Raw genomic sequence first — 15,408 nt, 5'->3', positions numbered from 1 at the left:
TGAAGGAAGTTTCAAACATCTCCTTTTTCATCTGGAGTCATTCTTGATATGTAATCATTGTTTTGACAGGTGTCTGCAATTATTAATTTGGTTCCATGCACAACAAGAGCTTCTCAAGACTATCTATAGATTTCCCTGCAGTTATCAGCATTTCCAGTTTATGAACTGACCTTTTGCTTGAGGAAGGAGCTCTCCTGGCCTTCTAAGAAAGCAAACAAAAAAAAGTTACTAGGGAGATTGTTCTACTAGAAACAGAGGTTTCATCTCCTGTAGCAAGTACCACGGCCTTCGGTGAAATCCTCCTAGGCCTCTTTTCTGGTTAGCTATGAAAATGGACTCCAGAAGGTCTTGGGCAGTCAGGGAATGAATTCAAGGATATGAAGTCAGTCTGAAGTCTGCAACATTAACAGGTGTCTTGGTACTTCTCTCCTTGAGCATAGTCATAAGTCAGAAAACAAAAAAAGGAGCCAGGATCATCGTTCCAGAGAAGTATGTAAAAAAGATTGAGGAGAACGTGTCTAAACCATGGCAAACAAGCCAAGTGAAGAGCCAGCCATCAGCCAGCCATGACCTGCCAGTTGTCTGCAGTTCAAGACCTTTTCCTATAGCAAGTCTTCTCTAGACATCATTGGTTCATCTTAGTTCATGCAGAGGAAAAATAGTTCCCTGAGTTAAGTAAATGCTCTACTGTGAACAAGTAGTATGAAGAGTTTTGCTGTATTGGATGTGTACTTGTCCCAGTATACGGTCAATCCTGCATATTGTTACATTTGTCCTTATTCTTCGTTGTAGGTTTGGGCAATGTTAGTGGCAATATCACAGAGTTCATGAGATTTCAGCGTATTCCTAAATACTAAGTTGTAACTGCATACAGATTTTATACACAGATTTCTCTGAGCTAACTATTCCTCAGTGAAACTGGCCATTGCTAACCACTAAGGTGACCACAGCTCAACATATTTTCTCCCTTGTTTAATGATGACATGGTATATTTGACACTTGTCAAATTCAGTATGACAAGGCAGCAAGGTGCAAGGCCCATTTGTAGAACTACGTGAGACAGAAAGCCATTTCCTCAAAATTAGTTTTATATACTTATCTCAAATTTCACCTACAGCTGGTTGGTAAAGTGTAGGAAGCTTGAAGAGAACAATAAAATATTAATTTTTCCACTAGATTTAACTTTTTTTTTTTTTTTACAAAATAAAGGCAACACCAGCCCAAATCCGTCTCCAGACTGCTGAATACAGAGATGCCTGAGATGCTCCTGCTGCCAAAAGGGTCATCACTTATGTTCACACCTCAAGATCTAAAATCAGTCATGCTAGGTCATACCCCAAGATGCAAAATTTGATTTGTTGTATTGTTTTGTAAGACCTATCCTGCAAGAAAATATCTCAGTTCACGACTTTCAGGAACAATCTTTAATCTCGCAGTCTTCATACTAGCCCAATTTACTGACTTAAGGTTTAAAATGGCAAAAATAAGACTATGTTCATAAGAGTCTATTTAATGTAGTTCAACTAAAATATGAATGTCTTAAGGTCAGAGCCTAATTTTCCCCATCTTAGGCAGGTTTTAGGCACTTCTTTAAAGTACAATCTAACTCCAGAGACAACTAAAGTTAATCAGGTCTTCCTGTTTAGAAAACAGGATCCCCATGTGCCTATGCAGAAACACCTGTGTATATTTTAAAATGCCCTGATAAGGGGAAATAACCTGACTGCGTAAACTCAGTGAGGAGGGGACATTGTTAGAGAATAAGGATACTTTCCCGGCACTATCCCATTCATTTACAACACACACACGTGAAATGCTGTCTCCTTGAGCACATCCAGGGACAATTCCTCTGCTTGCAATTCTAGGCCTCCTTCCAGCCACAACCTCACCCAAAAGTTGTTGCCTTCCTCTACAGCTCATACAGCAGCTACTTCTCTGGATGACCCTGGTACTTCTGCTTTGCTATCTCCAACCGCTTATTTTTCCCACTCCCTTATCCACTCTTCCTGCTAAATAATACCCAAGATGCGCCTCTAGCCCATTTGGTTTAGTTTTCAGGCTGGCTTTGCTCATTTGGGGGCAGGCACTTTTGTTTACATTTATCCAGGTGAAGGGGACTCTATTACCCATCAGCTTGAAGAAGTTTTCCCCTAACCTACAGAATAACAATATGAATTATTACAACCATTGATGGTAGAGGCTGTAAATGACTCAGCCATGGTGTCCCACACCCACAGAAACACTACTGTCATCAAGTCAGAACCTGCTGATGCAGAGGCTGTTAGAGCAATCGCTGTCATTCATTGCCACTAATATAAAACAACTGTGGCTGCAGGCCAGTCAATTCAAATTTTTTTCACTTACATTTGTAGGTAGGTTTGTGTTGCTATCTGCAAAACCAGTCTAAAAGCATTTCAGGTAGCTGTGCACTACAAGGAGATGAAGACCTTTTGGTTCCAATATTCATTTTAAAAACTTGAACTCTGCCAATGCCCAGTGTGACAACTGCTTAACTAGGTGTCTCCCTGGCAATTTTCTGTAACAACCCTTCAGAGCAGAGGTGGAAGATTTTCTTCTTAGTTTCCCTAACACTTCTATTTTTTTCTGTTTATCAGCATGAAAAGAGATCCATTCAGAATTATATTACATCCCTTACTCAGTAGATTTCCTGTAAAAAGGACCATCTTCTAATAAGCTATACAAAGTCATTGCAAATAATTTACCCAAAATATGAAAATATGAAGGAACTTCACTCACACAACAAAATCATGAACACTTGCTTTCACTTTTGAATGGTTTAACTCTAAGTTAAGGAAAGGAATCAGTCTGGCTAAGAATTTCCTGCTTTGTTTTGAAAATGTAGGTGTGGTCCAACAAAAATTTCTGCAGAAAAGGGCCAGTTTCCACACATCACTCAATTAAAAAATATATATATCCTCAAAGCACTGTGTTCCAAAATTATTCAAAATCAAAAGCTGCTTTTTTTCTTCTCAGAATGTTTCAGTTCAAAAAGTAAGTAATAAGTTTTTTAAAAATAAAGTGAAAACTTTCTAGTGACATTATTCATTCTTGTATATAGTTCTCTGGAAAATAGTTGTTCATGCATTCAAACCACTGATTGTTTTATGCAACAGTATGTAAATATTGCCTGGAGCAGGGGGACTCAGAGCTCCTTCTTCCCAGCTGAAACCCAGTTGAGCAGATCATCCCATACCATGGCTGGGCAGCTCAGTCACTGCTGTCCAGGGGGGACACAGTGGGCTCAGCCCCCCGCGGCCAGCGCCTGAGCTCCCACACAAAGCCACCCACACCACCAGGACCGGCCAAACTGTGCTGGCTATGGTGCTGCCACCTCAGATGGGAAGTGAAGGTGGTTTGGGGAGACAGAGGATGACAAGGAGTTTCCTGGGCAGAAAAGCCCTGGTTCAACCCCGCACGCAGCACCAGGGGAGAACACGTCTCCCAGAAAAGGACGTGGAAGATCTCACTGAAGCACTCAAGGAAAAAGAAAGAAAAGGGAGAAGATAAAAGAACCCCAAAAGACAAAAATAAGTAATTTACACAAAACATTCATGGTACTTGCTCAGGCTCCGACAGCTGCGAGGAACACGAGGCACAAGCCCATTTCTACCTGTAAGTGCACCCACAGGGCCGCAGGGGCAATGGCTAGACTCCCACCTGAGTCCTGCCCCAGGCAGAGGCCTCTTGCCCAGGGACTCAGGTGCAGCTGGAAGGTACATGTGGACCAGGCACCTGGGAGGACGTCCGGCTGCTGTGAGTAACCTCTTGACACGAGGTTGAAGGCACAAATGTTTTGCAAAAATCTCATAGTTTGCAAAGAAGTAAACATCAGATGAAAAATGAATCCCTCGAGAAAAACAAACTATTGGTGGACCAAGCCTTTTCTGACGGAGGACTGTGCAGCCACACGTGTAACCATACTGGCTGGAGCTAACAGAGGCAGCTAAAAACCTCTCTGGCTTCCTTCTTCTCTTCTCCATCTTCTTCTAAATCCATGACTGAATTCAACTATGAACAATATCATAAAGAATTCATACATCTTTTGATTAAGAGCAATAGATAATAGTAGGCAATAAAACCGGCAGCATGGACTTACTGCTGATCACCAAACTGGAAAGGGGGTGAATAAGAACTACTTCTGATGTATTTTCTTGTCATACTCAAAAGATAGGACACATAATCCACCTTTAAGGATTCAGATTTCTATTGATTACTAAATACAGTCAGGCATGGACCAAATGTTTTAGCAGATAATTTGGTCTTTCAGAGAGCACAGACTCATACAAAATTTGAAAACTAAATAACACACCATCATTCATGAATAAGAAAACAGTTACTGTCCTAAACAACATTTTCCCAAAAATCTAACTTTAGTAATTGCAAAATTATGGAAGAAGCTATAGATCAGTGCAAAATTGCTCATACTCTAGAACAACAGATATTTTCTGGAATTTAGAGAAAAGATCTTACTAAAGAAACTCACCTCTTTTCTTACTTTTTAAATAGAATTACAAAGTTGAAAGAAATGTAACTTTTGTATATCTGGAGTCAAACAAATAGTTGCTTCAGAATCTTGTTACCAGAAATGGAAAGTTCTTTGCCTAAGATCATATTTACACAGTGCTTGTCTATTACTTAGCGCAAATAGGAACTTTGTCTCCAAATAGGTGGCTGATACAGGTCTTTAACAATAAATAATATTGAAAGTAATATTCCCACAGTGTGACTGAATTGGTTAGGAGCCATCACGCAGCTCTAGCCAGTTTTCAGCTAATGCACCGACAAAACCAAACTTTTGCAGTTTAGGAAGACTGTGAAGAGACTGATTTATTTATGTAAAACATCCACTAATTATTTAAAGGCAGGGGTAAAAAAGATTTTGTTGAAATTTGCAAGTGATGCTGTGTAGGACAACACTGAGAATACCAGAAACGCAAAAGCAATACAAAGGTTCCTGGTGCTGGAAAAAAAACAACTCAAATATTAAATACATTTAGAATGAAAAATCCTAGCAACAGATTATCAAGTTAAAAAAAAGAATTAGAAATGTTCACTCAAAAGGAAGTGTAGTGCGTATTTCACTCACAAGGGGGGAAGGGGGGGGAAGGGGGGGAAGGGGGAATACCCCCATAAATCATTTGCTGGTGCTACTCGCTGACTGGATGACAACTCTGAGCAGAAGACATGCACTTTTTGTGATAGAACAGTTGCTCACCAGTAAACCAGATACTTCAAGGCTGTAGTCTAAAGCTGAATTGACCATGTACAACATAGCCCTGAAGACTGGGCTTTTTCTTCTTCTCTTCTGCAGTACTCTATGGCACCAGCTCCGGTGAGCTCAGTGAGCACAGTAAGCCCAGCACCACCTCAGGTCTCCACAGATGAAAACACCAACGACCATAGATTAGTGGGAAAAACAGATAGAAAACATATAGTGTGGATATATATTTTGAAGACTTCTGTTTATCAGCAAAAATTCTTTCTTTCTTCAAGCAATAATCCACACATACTTTTGCATCCAAGCAGCCATCTCCTTACAACTGATTTTCTCTCAGGGAGTCCTTCATAGAAGAGTGACATTAAAAGCAGTCTCCTGGATACAGCCATCCCCTGAGGCTGCAGAGGTAAGGTGATGCTTAGTAAGAGGATGGATGGTGAGCCAGTGTCCAGGGATCTCGAGGGATGAAGATACTTATCGGTGATGCTGGCAAGGTTGTCTAGATACAGTAGAGCAAGCCCTGGTCCCATGAGAAGGCTCCACCATAACATACTCTGATACAGTTATTTACATCATCACTGTGTGAACATAAAATGAGAGCTTCTTCCCAACAGAGAAGGTGAAGTAACTTGCCTTGGAGGCTTGAAGTTTAGACAGAAAAATGGGAGAATTAATTTCTCTGTTGTGAGAAAGGTGAAATTTGGACACAAATGAGGAGAAAAAGTTGGAAGTATATAAAGTGACACCCTGTTTTTGAAGAATAATGAATAAAGAAGGTCAGTCATAAGGTCTTAAATGTTCTCATTCTTCCAGCACAGGTAATTGCAACTGAGAAAACTATCTCAATAGGGAAGCGAAATGACCAATTAGAGATCAAGTCAAACAAATCCACAAGGATGCATTGCACAAGGTTTAAATCTGACAGGAACATGGGAACCCCTATAGAGGTAAACATCCCAGTCTTGAAACAACTGGAAAACACAGGATGAGAGAAAACAAAGAATTGATCTATAGGTGGGGTCATGGAGCAAAACAGCTGTAAACTGATCCTAAATGGCTGGATAAAAATATTATTGGGAAGATAACTCCAGTATTTGAAACTGATTACTTTGAAGGGGAAATAGGATATCAGAGTCGGAGGCTAAGCAGGGTAGCAACAACTAATATATGCTATTATTTGTGAGGAGTTATTCTATTACTCTCTTATTAGAGAAGGAGTACTCTAACAAAAAAGAGCCATCCAATGCCTATATGAGGAAACTGAGCATTTCAAAGTCAAGAGGAGTCAGATGATTCAATTCTCAATAGCAGATCTAGAAACAACAACAGAGCTCTTGAAGACTTTACCAGGCAGCGAAGATCTGACACCAAAATCCAAACTTCCTCAGCTGTGTGCAAAGACCAGGCCCTTCTCTTGCTTACTTTAACCAGAACAGAATCGCAGAATAGTTGGGGTCAGAAGGGACCTCTGGAGATCATCTAGTCCAACCCCTCTGCTCAAGGGTTGGCTACAGCAGGTTGCTCAGGACCATGTCCAGTGGGATTTTGAATATCTTCAAAGATGGAGACTCCACAACCTCTCTGGGCAACCTATTCTAGTTTTCAGCCACCCTCTCAGTTAAGAGATTGTTTCTTATGTTCAGATGGAAATATCAACAAAGACATTGAGGGAAAAGTAAACATCAGGCTGTTCAGGCAAGGTATCTGGAGAACATCTGGGAGGAAATCTCAGCAGTGCTAGCTACACCAAAAAAGCAATAGGCTTCCTGTTGGTAAGGGAAGCAAATAGGTCTTTGTTAAGTTGATCCTACTCCTGAAAGAGCCTTGTGAGAATGCTGGAACAGATCTCTCAAGTATGATACAGAAGTATGTGGTTTATCTGCCAGAAAATTGGTAGACTTAAGTGATAAAATACACAGTCTTGTTTTCTACATCTGTATCAATCCTACAAGACTATCATCTCCCAAAAGAAAAGAATGGCTCTGCTAGTATACCTTTTTTTTTTGGTGTAGTGCATGGTAGTTGAGCTGCTTGTCATCACCTGGACATGTAAGCCTTAGTTGTGAGACTGGTCAGCTTTGTATTTTGAACAGTCTGGAAGTCTAACATTTCCATGAAGCTTCTGCTCTCCTGGAGACCCAGTCCTGCTCAGCCTGGCCACCTAAGTGGGCTCCTCCATCCGAAGGGACGCATCCTATACTGGAGGATATGTGGAGCTACAAACGTCTAACTGACACATTAAGAGGGAGTTCCTCATAATCTGAGGAACAATCGCTGAATGGACGTAAGGCAAAAAAGTGCACAGCCTGGAAGTGTATCTAGAAACACCTGCAGCAGAGTTTGGCATGTGTTCAGTGTCATCAGGACAAAAGAGTCAACGTGATCTGAGAGAGCAAAATATTGTTTCACTGTAATAGCTGGCAAGGAGGTAAAGTTAGAACAGACTAGAAACTCTGCCATATCACTGTGGGACAGAAAAGTCTTGCAAGTACCCTAGGAAAATGGAGAACACAGGTCAGAGAAATATTCTTTTGGAGTAGACTTGTACAGAGGACGTCCCCTGGATCTCCAACCCCAACCTTAGTGTTGGAGGCTTTTGTCCACGCAGTGAGTGGTGCCAAAACATCTGCCCCAGGCAATGCCGTCTCCTGGACCAGATGCAGCCTTCGTGGCTTCTTGAACAAGTAGTTTTACAATTGAAACTCCTGGTCTCTTCTTGCTTTAGATTTAAAAGAACAGCAAGTAGAGCACTTAACAGAAATTTGCCCATCCCCAAGGCAGCAAAGACATAGAGGTGTATAAAGGTTGGATGGGGGAATTCAATTCAACTCTTGGAAGAAACACAAGAAAAGATAACCTTTGAAGAAGTTGAAACAAAAACATTTTTGCAAATCTAATAACAAAAAAGTGCTTCATTCCAAAAAGCTGTGAACAGAAACCAAAATGGCACTGGGCAAACCACATATGCACCTATACACTGAGCAAAAGGCAATACCATTTACTGGTATTGCAAAAGAGTGAGGAAAGCTCTGCAGTCTTAACTAAGGAGAGGCATGTATGTGCACAGCATGAGCATCCTTGTGGAGCGTCAGTCAAAGAATGAAGATGTTCATGCAAAAACAAAGTATTTTCATGAAAAATATATGAAAAATATCACCTTCATACAAGGGGCAGTAGAAAGCAAACAAAACAATAAAACATTATCGGGCGTGAAGTTTGGTGGTTTGAAAAGCTATTCAAAATTCAAACACTTTTTCTTCCATTCATTTAGCTTACATAGGAATCGATATATTAGCTTATATGGAACTGAAATAGGAGCAAAGTCAGTTACCAGTATTAATTATTTAGTTCTATCCCTAAATGCTGCTTTTCCATCTAAAAGAATTAGCAGACATAACCTTAAAAAAAACATTCTCTCTCCTTTCCACCCTGCTTTTGACAGGACATTATTCTTTATATAACACGGCTGGTGTACATAGGGTTTTCCAGGTCTTTAAGCACTTGTTGCCTGCTCTCAGGGTTTTACAGCAGTAGGAACTCTATTTCGTCAGCCAGGAGTGAACTGTTCTCTGTACCAGTCTCTATTTATTTTTATTATTATATGTATTAGGAGAGCACTTAACCATGAACAAGGATCCCACTGTTCTAAGCGCTGTCTAGAAGCAGAAGGAAAAAGGCTGCTTGAAAGCTCTTGGGGTAAAATCTGAACACAGGTAGGCATAAACAGGGAAAAAATGGGTAAGAAAGCCCACAGCCTCTTCACACATGGAATGTGGAGGCTTTGCAGGGACTCTGTACTTCAGGGAATTTCAGCAAGTTTTTATTTCCATGTCAAAGATTCCTTTTTGCACAATAGAACTTCTGGTGTTTGAGGGCAGTAAACAACATTACACCCTTAAAAGCTTTTGGTTTATGGTAGAGTGAAGCATTTCTCATCAAATCTAGGACCTCATAAATGATACACTAAGTCTGATTTTTTTTTTAAAGGTAAATAAGTGACAAACAATAGAGCCATTGTCCACAAAGTACCATTCTTATACCAAGAGCCTTTCATAATGAGAGCAGCATCATAAAAGTGCTTTGATCTATGGAGGATCAAATATCTTTGTTTTCTATTAACATAACTTTCTTTCCCAATGGAACACAGAGAATTCCTGATAATGGCACTCTATTAGGATAATTAGAAAAAGATTGTTCAGCTCTATTTCCCCTCTTAGAGCTCCCTGGCAAATTTCTCCGTTCATGTCATTCAGATTTTCTATCCCAAATACCTCTGTCATAAGGAAAAAATTAAAAAGTTTCACATTTATGACTCGGAAGTTTAGGCCTGCCAGTGTGATATTAACCAGCCATTAAAGGATTCTGAAGAAGGATCCAGACTAAAAATTAAGCCATCATCTTTTAAAAACTTAATTTTTTTTTAACATGAACAAGATTTTAGATAACCATGTCACAGATCTTTTAATGAGGCAGAAGGAATGTGCCCCAAGTTTATTTGCAAGGGAGGCACGAGAAAGCATTACAGGAAGAGTTTGCCCCAAGGGGTTTCAGGGTGTGATATGACCAGAAGCAGAATTTGTACGACAGATGACAGGCAGAGGAGGACACTTGTAAGAGAGTATTCCCAGACATCCTATTAGAAACCTAGATTTCTTACCTTGCCTCACTAACTCAGGCTTTCAGCTCTTTCATCAGAGATGTAGATCCGAGGCCACAGCCAGTCAGGGCTGGCTGAAGAAAGTTGGTCCCGTTTAGCCAGGCACCTAGTGCCCCCATGTGCCTTAATGAATAAAGGTTATGAAACATTCATCATTTCCCTTTTCAGGTTCTACCTCAGTGAATCATCCCTATACTGGAAAGCTCATAAGGACAATTTGAGGAATCTCTCTAAGTACAGTTTAGGGTTTTTGATGGAGGGGACACTCCCAGGCTCTCCCCACGTCAATGGTGGAGGAGTCTCCTCGTTTCTGCTATTGTTTCCTCCCCACAACGTCACATGGCAAAGAGGTGGGAAGTGCCGCTGGCACAAGGCTAGCAATGGGATCCCTCAGATTTTGCTGGTTTTCCACCCAAAACACAGCATCCTTGATCAGCAAGATGGTTGCCAAGCATGGCAAAACAGTCTGAACTGCAGAAAGGACAGAATCAAGGAAGAGATCAGCTGATAAAACTGATCAAAGGGGCCTCGAGTTATGAGGGAATAGAATCTCATCAGCCATACTGAGCAAAACTAGGGCAGGAAAACCGAGGGCAGAGAAAACAGAGTCCAGCCAAGCAGATGCTGGAAAACGGATTATTGCAGGGGCATAAAGACAAATCATTCACAGAGGACTCTATGGTCTGTAGTGGTCAGAAAACTGAGAAAAAGTGCACTGGGACTTACTTTTGTTCAGATCTATACATTTATTGTTCTATAAAAAGAAATGTGTGCCTGTTTGGTTCAGCTATCTGAAAAGGCTAACTTTAAACTCAGAGTATTTGGCAGGCTGGAGAGCAGGGCAGGGGTGTGCTTAAACTGCTGAAGAGGTACAGTTCCTGCTTCCAAAATCTTAAGGCAGGTGGGACACTATAAAGCATGTTGGAGAAGCCAAGAAAGCAGTCAGTACCGCAGTCTGCTTTGACACACATTGATATTAGCCCATGTGCAGGGGCTAAAATACTGCAGCCTAGCAAGTGTCCAGGTTGGGGAATATCTGAGATATATGACAAGAGACTTAATATTCTTCTAAAGTGAAAAAGTCCTAGAAAACACTTCCATCTGCACACACTTGACTGCTTAGTCAAACTGAGATCTTAATTACCATCATAACCAAAATTTCTATAAGCCATATAGAAAAATAATCACTTTACTAGGTAAGTATCCCTTTCACCCTGCATTACCATTTATGTACTTGTTCAATCACTACAGTCCTGGCACAGTTGACATTTCATGCTGGCTCAGGGGACCTGAAGAAAAAGAGATGAGAGCTGCCCTGAAAAGGCTCAGCTGGAAGAGCACTCGGGCTAGCTTATTGACTTGGTCTTGGTCATGCTGACTCTAGGAAAAGGAGCCAGGATGCAGTCTTTGGCAGAGTCTGGGCACTCAGGACTTTCAGGATCCCAGCTCCATCCAGCAAAAAGCTGGGAGGCTCCAGTCATGTACCTGGCTTTCCAAGCTCTTTGTGGCTCTAGACCACAGTGCACTTGTGCCTGTGGACACAGTGGCTAAAGCTGTTTTGTGAATAAAATACTCCAGGGCATAATCCAGGTCCATATGCTTACACTCTCTCTAATCTCACTTTCCCCAAAACAGAGTGGCCTTGTCCATAAAACATATTGGAAACAGTGTCTGGCCCCTGTGATTAACCAAACAACACGTGGGACAGACAATGCATGGGCCAAAACCATGCCAGGGAGCCCACTAACAGCATGTTAAATTGTTAGCTTGTGCTTGCGCCCATATCCTGCCTAATCTTATTAATGCAAACATAACCAGAGTTTTTGGCACAAATCAGATTGTCCAGATAGATAGGGTCCAGAGTTAAAAATTAGCATCCTATCAGTGTGTCTGCAGACCTGGAAACACTATGTTCTAGGCAACTAGGTGAATTTCTGACTTGACTTAGAGAGTTTCCAGCCTGCTCCATTGTCTAATTCTCCTGCAAAATAACAAACAAAAAATAATTTTGCATAAGGTTTCCTAGCCCTTCAACAGGAGCCTTGTGAACAGACTCCAACCTTCCTGACTCCAAGCTTCTTAGCACTATTCTCTGCACAGCCTGTTGCACAAAATTTAGGACTGATTCAGGACTTCCACCATGTCAGAAATCAGAGGGTGTACAATACAGGGAGCAGCTCAGGCCCTGGTGTCGTACCTCCATGTTCTCCACCCATCTACACATGGAATGAGAGCAGGTCAAGCTGAAAGTAATGCTTTTATTGATTCATTTTAATAAAAGCCTTTTATAACTTACAGCCTCTGGACAACTTAATAGAATTGGACAGAAAAAAGACAGGAAGATATACAAATATAATAATCAAGCCTGACCTTTGATCTAGGTTGATCTGATAAAGCCCTGGCACAGGGCCTTCAAAAACTACTCAACATCACACTTCGGAAGGATTCCACTGAACAAGTGATATAAACTTGGGCTTTGTGGTTCATTCAAACTTTACAGTCATTGACCCACTCATATGCAGATTTCAGGCAAAAAATATTGACTTTTAACCTTCTGGATGAATTCCACTGTTCATTTTCTTATGTCCTGTCAGGCAATTATAAAACTACTTACATTAGTCATGGTGCAATCTCTTTGCCTCTCCACACTGTTCTCTGGACATTTCATCATATTATACTGGGGTTTTACAACCAGAAAACACATTGAAACATGACTTTCTACTCTCCAAGCCAGAACTACTCAACTCTGACAACTGGTGCACAAGGACCACATGCCAGTCTCCCTGGACATTGCTCAGCTGGAACAAACAGACCTACCATAAAATAGGGAACAGAGGTTCTTCACAAGTCTAAACAAACTTGGTGCCCATAATTCAATGTTTGGCTTTATCCAAGTCTGCCGCATTTAGCTTCTGACATTTTAGCAGAAGATATTCCAGCTGAAAAATGTCTTAGGGACAAGAGAGGCCTGCGTCTTCTTCTAGCAAGGGCTTGTATCCAAAAAAAGGAAAAAAAAAATCTAACTCTTTTCTCAGAGAGAACTACTGTCACCAAGACATGCTTAATTTTATAATGTTGTCCAACTTCTACTTAAAGAAAAGGCATGATTACACAATATTCTCCCAATTAGTACCTTGTATAGTTAACAGGGCTTTCATCATATATTTGTGGTGTATAGGACAACAACAGAACATGAAAATCTTTGGTTTCAGATTAAAAGGGAATCAATGCAAAGACCAACAAAATCATCCCAATAATAAAAAGCAGTTTACTTTCTGTAAATAGCCTAGAGGACAGGAAACGCTGAATGCCATTATGGACGACTGTTCCCAGTGCAGTCTGGGTCTGAAAGCTCTAGTCTATATACTCTGAACTTTGTCATAGCTTTCTGACTCCATACAGGGAGCTCCTCCCAAAGATAGCATAGTCCATCAAAGATAACAAAGACTGATAACACCAATAGCTAGTTTGGGGCATGGATACTAACTTCTCTAAGCTCCTTCTATAGTAATATAGCCTCTATAAAATAATTCAAGTAGCCTAACTCAGATTCTTTAAAGAGTGACTCTGAGCGCCCAATTTCCTAGATTGTATTACACGCTATTATCCAACAAAATATGTATTAGATTCTACTGGCTACTTTGGCTTATGAGGCAAAGAGGAATCTGTGCTGCATGTGCAGTAGAGGAATATGCATCCAACGCAGAGTCATCTGCATCCATCATCACACCTTCAGCATGCCCAGGATTGTCCCTTTAGGCATAGCCTCTGCCACCTTAAGATAGCTTTTGTGAATAACAATTTTTTAACCACTGAGTTTGTCCTCTATGCAGACAGGTTTCTAAGTTGATCTTCCCTCAACAATTTTACAGGAACCATGGTATCATATTTGTAATAGCACAGTTTAGTGCTATTGACCTTGTAAAGGCATGCTTCAGTCTTGTTGGACTATCCAGAGTAATAAGGAATGCACCACTGCTCTTCCCTGCTGTCCCAGCAAGAGGAGGTTAGACAAAGCTTGGCTTCCTAGGATGACTTTGCAGAGATCTGAACTGCACAGGTCCTGACGGTGACCTTCTGGCAGTGGAATTCCTACCACAACCTATCCACTCCTGGCAGGAAAAGGTACATTAATGTCTCTTTTAGCAGAAGAAAGAAGTTCACAGAAGACTTCAGAGGGAGAAGGAAGCCTTAGCATGGAAAGGTAAAAGCTTATGGGAAAGGCAGATATCATTACAGGGGGCAAGAGTTGAGAGGGAGCAAAACATGGGCTATCCCCACATAACATTGCTAAACAGATCACATCCACACATCACTAAAACTGTCATCCAGACTTGGAAGAGCAGTTCTTCTGCCTTCCTGCTCACACTCTGTTAACTCTGGTCAACACAAGAGAAAACACTGTTGCTCTTGCAACCTGCACTTAGAAGTGCCCCAACCACCTTTCCTCAGGCACCCAGCTTTCTCAGCCTAACTGGTAAAGGGACTAACCTGGGAGAGTGGACATGAATGAGAGAGCGCGCCACAGTTTTCAAGGAAATAAAAAAACAGATATGGAAATCAATGATTATCATCTCAAAGAGCAAAGGTTCCTTACTGGTCACCTGCAGCTATCACATGATGTCATAGCAGTGAGAAATAAGTTAGAAATCATTCTCTTTTCCAGAAATGCAGTATTTCCTTCAGCTTAGCCTCCTTGAAGTAAGTCACTTACACAACAGCATAATTGCATTTTCTATCCCATTTTCTGCTAGACTAGGCCCTGCTACCTGCAGTGTAAGGCCTACTTCCATTTATTCTTTGTCAACATGGTAGTGAGCCATGATACAGTGACTTCTGCCAGACTCCCAGGTGCAGCACTGTAAACTTTATGATTAGATTTTATGCTCCCATTAACAGAGAGCAAACAGTCTCTCAGATAATTCATTGCCAACAATTTTTACAAGGTTAAGTTTCAGTTACAGGCCGTACGCTTCTTTAGTATCGACTGCTCATGTAGGTCGACGACTTTTATTTTACGAAAAAAAAAAAAAAAAAAAAAGGAGAGCAGTTAACGTCTATATTCTTTTCCAGGCCAAATTTTGATCTTGGGTTCCTTGCAAACATAAGTTACCTTACAGATAAGGATAAGCTAATACTCTTGCTCTATTCTTTGGAACAACAGAAGTGTCCTAGCATGAAATACTGAGACACCGGAAAACAGCCCTTTTCTGATATCATCTAATACCAATTGATTTATGAAGTGGTCAGGTAAGATGATCCCCTCATCTCAGGTGAAATGACAGGACACGTAAGGACAGCTGCTGGTTTTAGTCTAGATTCTCGGATAAGATGCAGCTGCATCTCCTTCTATGCAGTCAAACTATGTCAGTACCTACTTAAAATTTCTTACAAATTTGAAAGTTGGTGAAAAACGTTGACATCTATGCTGCTACATCTCCATTTCTTTTGTCCATCCAAACTACCTAGGAGAATCTCCGCATCTACAATTATACTCTCATTGCAAGACAGA

The 15,408-nt window shown here is 40.9% G+C and overlaps 1 protein-coding gene across 12 annotated transcripts in view; it reads right to left on the bottom strand.

Moving 5' to 3' along the window:
- ZFC3H1 (zinc finger C3H1-type containing) overlaps positions 1-15,408 on the bottom strand; it is an 82,428-nt gene that overhangs the window by 15,679 nt on the left and 51,341 nt on the right. For 2 of the 12 annotated variants that reach the window (XR_003252838.1, XR_003252842.1), the window contains exons 37-38: positions 5,532-5,880; positions 5,237-5,394 (exon numbers count right to left, since the gene is read on the bottom strand). The exons of 5 other annotated variants lie outside the window; for them this stretch is intronic. The gene's annotated coding sequence lies outside the window, so the exon portion shown is untranslated. Of the gene's footprint in view, positions 1-170; positions 203-5,236; positions 5,395-5,531; positions 5,881-9,896; positions 12,113-12,134; positions 14,009-15,408 lie in introns of those variants that run through there. 5 more of the 12 variants (XR_003252840.1, XR_003252843.1, XR_003252845.1 and 2 more) reach the window with 3 other exon arrangements.

Source organism: Apteryx rowi, unplaced genomic scaffold (genome assembly GCF_003343035.1).
Source record: "Apteryx rowi isolate R43461 unplaced genomic scaffold, aptRow1 scaffold_185, whole genome shotgun sequence".
Classification (NCBI taxonomy): Eukaryota; Metazoa; Chordata; class Aves; order Apterygiformes; family Apterygidae; genus Apteryx; species Apteryx rowi.
The sequence above is the reverse complement of the archived record's forward strand: the minus strand, read 5'-3'. Positions and strand labels throughout refer to the sequence as shown.